Genomic DNA, 5052 nt, shown 5'->3' with positions numbered 1-5052 from the left:
TCTATTTAGAATGATATTGGCCTTGGGTTTAGCATATATAGCTTTTACAATGTTGAGGTATGTGCCTACTATCCCTAGTTTTTCTAGTGTTTTGAACATGAATGGATGCTATATTTTGTCAAATTCTTTTTCAGCATCTATTGAGAGAATCACGTGATTCTTGTCTTTAAGACTATTGATGTGATGAATTACATTTATTGATCTCTGTATGTTGAACCAACTTTGAAACCCTGGGATGAACCCCATTTGATCATGGTGCACTATCTTTTTAATTTTTGGGGGGAGGGGGTACAGGGATTGAACTCTGAGGCATTCAACCACTGAGCCACATCCCCAGCCCTATTTTGTATTTTATTTAGAGACAGGGTCTCACTGAGTTGCTTAGCACCTCGCTGTTGCTGAGGCTGGCTTTGAACTCACAATCCTCCTGTCTCAGCCTCCCCAGCGGCTGGGATTACAGAAGTGCGCCATGGCACCAAGCTCTTAATATGTTTTTGTATGTGATTTGCCAGTATTTTATTAAGAATTTTGGCTTTATCTCCTCCAGCTGCCCAAGATGCCCAAAGGAAAGAAGGCCAAGAGGAAGAAGGTAGCATGGGCCCCCACTGTGGTCAAGAAACAGGAAGCCAAGAATGTGGTGAAACTACTATACAAAAAGAGGCCAAAAAACTTCAACATCAGACAGGACATCCAGCCCAAAGGGACCGTCCCCACTTTGTAAAATGGCCCCACTACATCCAGCTGCAGCAGCAAAGGGCTATCTTCTCTATAAGCAACTTAAAGTGCCTCCTGTGATTGACCAGTTCACCCAGGCCTTGGACTGCCAAATAGCCACCCAGATGCTTAAGCTTGCCCACAAGTACAGACTAGAGATGAAACAGGAGAAGGAGCAGAGGCTGTTGGCCCAGGCTTAGAAGAAGGCTGTTGGCAAAGGGGATGTCCCCACAAAGAGATGGCCATTCCTTCGAGCAGGGAACAAGAAGGAGAACAAGAAGGCTCAGCTGGTGGTGATCGCACATGATGTGGATCCTATGGAGCTGGTTGTCTCCCTGCCCACACTGTGTGGAAAGACAGGAGTCCCTTACTGTACCATCAAGCGGAAGGCCAGGTTGGGATGTCTGGTTCACAGGAAGAGGTGCACCACTGCTACCTGCACTCAGGTTAATTTGGAAGACAAAGGAGCTCTGGCTAAGCTGGTAGAAACTATCAGAACCAGACTACAATGATAGACATGATGAGATCCATTGCTACTGGGGAGACAATGTCCTGGGTCCAAACTCTGTGGCTTGTATTGCCAAGCTGGAGAAGGCAAAGGCTGAAGAACTCCCCACAGAACTGGGATAAATGTATGCTATTGGGTTTCTGTACATAAAAGTAATAAACTGCCCTTCATCCAGGAAAAAAAAAGAATTTTTGTATTTATGTTCATTAGGAACATTGGTCTGAAATTTTATTTCCTTGATGTGTCTGTCTGATTTTAATATCAAGGTGATACTCACTTCATATAATGAGTTTAGAAGGGTTCCCTACTTTTTTCTCTCTGAAGGTCTGAGAGAACTCAGCTGAGGATATATCTGGTCCTGGTCCTGGGCTGTTCTTTTTTGGTAGACTTTTAATGTCATCTTCAATTTCATTTCTTGAAATTGATCTGTTTAAATTTTCTATGTCTTCCTGATTCCATTTGTGTTAGTCATATGTCTCTAGAAATTTGTTGGTGTCTCTAAGATTTTCTGTTTTTTAGAGTATAAATCATCAAAATAGGTTCAGATTATCATTTGTATTTCAGTTTTGTCAGTTGTGATATATCCTTTCTCATCATGAATTTTAGTAATTTGTGTTTTTTCTCTTTCTCTTTTTTAGTTTGGCTAAGAGTTTATCAATTTTATTTATTTTTTTTAAAGAAACAACTTTTTGTTTTGTCAATTTTTTGGATTGTTTCTTTTGTCTCAATTTCATTGGTTTAAGGTCTGATTTTAATTACTTCCTATGTTCTACTCTTTTGGTGTTGATTTGTTCTGCTTTTTCTAGGGCTTTGAGATGTAATGTTGGGACTTTTATTTATTGACTTTCTATTCTTTTACTGAATGAGTTCAATGCAATAAACTTTCCTCTTAGCACTGCCTTAACAATGTCCCTGAGATTTTGATATGTTGTATTGCTATTTTCATTTACCTCTAAGTATTTTTTTAAACTTCATCCCTGATTTCTTCTGCTATCCATTTGTCATTCAATAGGATATTATTTAGTCTCTAGGTATTAGAGTAGCTTCTATTTGTTATTTTCTCATTGATTTCTAATTTCATTGCATTATGTTTTTTCCCATCCTTTCACTCTCCATCTGTAGATGTCTTTGCCTATGCAAGGTATTATCTCTAGTTTTTTTTGTATTTACTAAGAGTTGCTTTGTGACTTAAGATGTGGAATATTTTAGACAAGGATTCATGTGCTGCTGAGAAGAAGGTGTATTCATTGATGGGTGAAATATTCTACATATGTCTGTTGAATCTAAATTATTAATTGTATTTATTAGTTCTATATCTTCTTTATTTAGTTTTTGTTTGGAGGATCTATCTAGTGGTGGGAGAGGTGTGTTAAAGTCACCCCATATAATTGTATTGTGGTCTATTTGATTCTTGAAATTGGGAAGGATTTGTTTGATGTACGTAGATGCTGCATTGTTTGGTGCATAAATATTTACTATTATTATGTATTGTTGATGTATAATTATGTTAAGTAGTATGAAATGCCCTTCTTTGTCCCTTCTGATTAACTTTGGCTTGCAGTTCACTTTATCTGTTATGAGGATATAAAAAACCCTGCTGGTTTATGAGATCCGTGTGAGTGATATGTTTTTTGCCATCCTTTCACCCTTCATCTGTAGATGTCTTTGCCTATGAGGTGAGTCTTTTGGAGCCAGCATATTGTTGGGTCTTGTTTTTTAATCCAATCTGCCAGTATGTGTCTTTTGATTGATGAGTTTAGGCTATTAACATTCAAGGTTATTATTGAGGTATGATTTGTATTCCTGGTCATTTTGTTTTATTTCTAGTTTTTAATTTGAATTAGTTTCTCCCTTAATTGACTATTCCTTTAGTGTAGTTCTTCCCTTTGCTGGTTTTCACTTGTTCATGTTTTACATTTCATCTTCATGGAATATTTTGTTTGGAATATTTTATAGTGCAGGCTTTCTAGTTGTGAATTCTTTTAACTTTTGTTTATCATGGGAGGTTTTTATTCATCATCAACCTGAAGTGGGTATAGTATTCTTGGCTGGCAAGAAAAATGGATATTTTCTTTTAGAACTTGGTATGTTTTATTCCAAGACCTCCTAGCTTTGAAGGTCTGAGTTGAGAAATTAGCTGAAATCTGAATTGGTTTCCCTGTAAATGTTGCTTGTTATTTTCCCCTGGCAGCCTTATTCTGTATGTTAGGTATTTTCATAATAATGTAACTTGTTGTGGGTCTGTTGTAATTTTTTATATTTGGGGTCCTTTAAGCCTCCTGTATTTGATTTTTCCATTTTATTTTTCAGGGTTGGGAAATTTTCTGATGTTATTTCATTAAAAAGATTGTATATCTAAGTTTTCATCTATCCAAATAAATTTGGTCTTTTCAGGTTATGCCATATTTCTTTCAAGTTCTGTTCATGGTTTCTTAACCTCTTTTCTCCATGGTCAACTTTGTTTTCAAGATTACACATTTTGTCTTCATTGCCTGAAACTCTGTTTTCCAAGTGATCTAATCTGTTGGTGATGCTTCAGTTGAATTTTTAATTTGGTTTAATGATTCTTCATTTTGAGGATTTCTGCTATTTTTTTTTCAGAATCTCTGTCTCTTTATTGAAGTGACTTTCACTTACTGTATTTTCTCTCTGATTTTACTCTTTATACCATCCTCTACTTTGAAGATCAGTTTAACTATGTACATTCTAAACTTCTTGTCTGACATTTCTTCCACTGTAGTGTTGAGTGATTCTGTTATTGAAGTACCTTGGTTCATTTGGGGTGATTTGTTCCCTTGTTTTTTTTTTCATGTTGTTTGTGTATCTACCCATCTAATAGTATGGATCTGAGGCAGTAGAGTTTCTATGCTGTGGACTTATAGTGTCCCTGAAAGTTTCCAGAACCTCACTTGTGGAAAATCTGCCACCTGTCTGCTTTCTTGGTTTTATGCCATGGAACAGCCAGGAAAATGATGTCTCCTGTTTTACCATCTTGAAAAACCTCTAGCTTTAGGTTTTATAAAAATCCATGATGATTTTTAAGATTCATTTAACTATTATCTAGTAAAGATGGAAGGAAACAAATTTTCTATTAGCAAAAATTGTCTACAGTAGCAATCATCTAAGAAATAGGTATAGTGGAAAGTTCCAATTTGTCTGTGTCCCTTAATGATAGGGCAAGTCCACTTTCTGCAACTTTTGTAAGACAAGGCTGCAGTCAGAATTCAAGATCAATTACAGTGTCAAGTTGATCTCATGGTTCAATTTATGGACTACACCTTTACCATCAACTTATGTAAAGCTTCTCTCTTCTTTTACCTTTTTTCCTTCTTAATTCACAATCCTGCCAATCCTATCCTCTTCAGAGATAGGCACACTATTGTATTTTATGCATACTGATAAATATATGGATATAAATTCTGGAAACATATAAACCTACATAATACATGGTTTATTGATATGCCATTAGAATACACAATATGCGCAATGTGCCATTCATTAGTAATTCATATTTCAATAGATATTGTGAGGAAAGCATTAATGTATCATTTTAAAAATCTCTGCTGTGTGCCTGGAATGTGCTAGCTCTGATCATTTTTGTTTCTATTTTATATCAAATAAACCTATGCTTTTAGTATACACAGAAATCAGAAATAATCAGGGGATCACTTTGTAAAATAATAAAATATTATCCATGTTTTTATATTTTTAGGGTCAGTCTTTATGTGCATCTTTGTAAATTAAGTGCATTTCTGATTCTGTCCTTTATTCCCATTCAACACACTATATTTAAGCCTTCCACCTGTTGCTGTTTGCTAATCTATTTTGTA

The 5052-nt window shown here is 35.8% G+C and overlaps 1 pseudogene; it reads left to right on the top strand.

Moving 5' to 3' along the window:
- The first annotated feature begins 556 nt into the window (after nucleotides 1-556).
- Nucleotides 557-1344, top strand: LOC113192250 (large ribosomal subunit protein eL8 pseudogene; annotated as a pseudogene).
- The last annotated feature ends 3708 nt before the right edge of the window (nucleotides 1345-5052 follow it).

This window comes from Urocitellus parryii, chromosome 9, assembly GCF_045843805.1.
Source record: "Urocitellus parryii isolate mUroPar1 chromosome 9, mUroPar1.hap1, whole genome shotgun sequence".
Lineage (NCBI taxonomy): Eukaryota > Metazoa > Chordata > Mammalia > Rodentia > Sciuridae > Urocitellus > Urocitellus parryii.
This window is presented reverse-complemented; position numbering and strand designations above follow the sequence as displayed.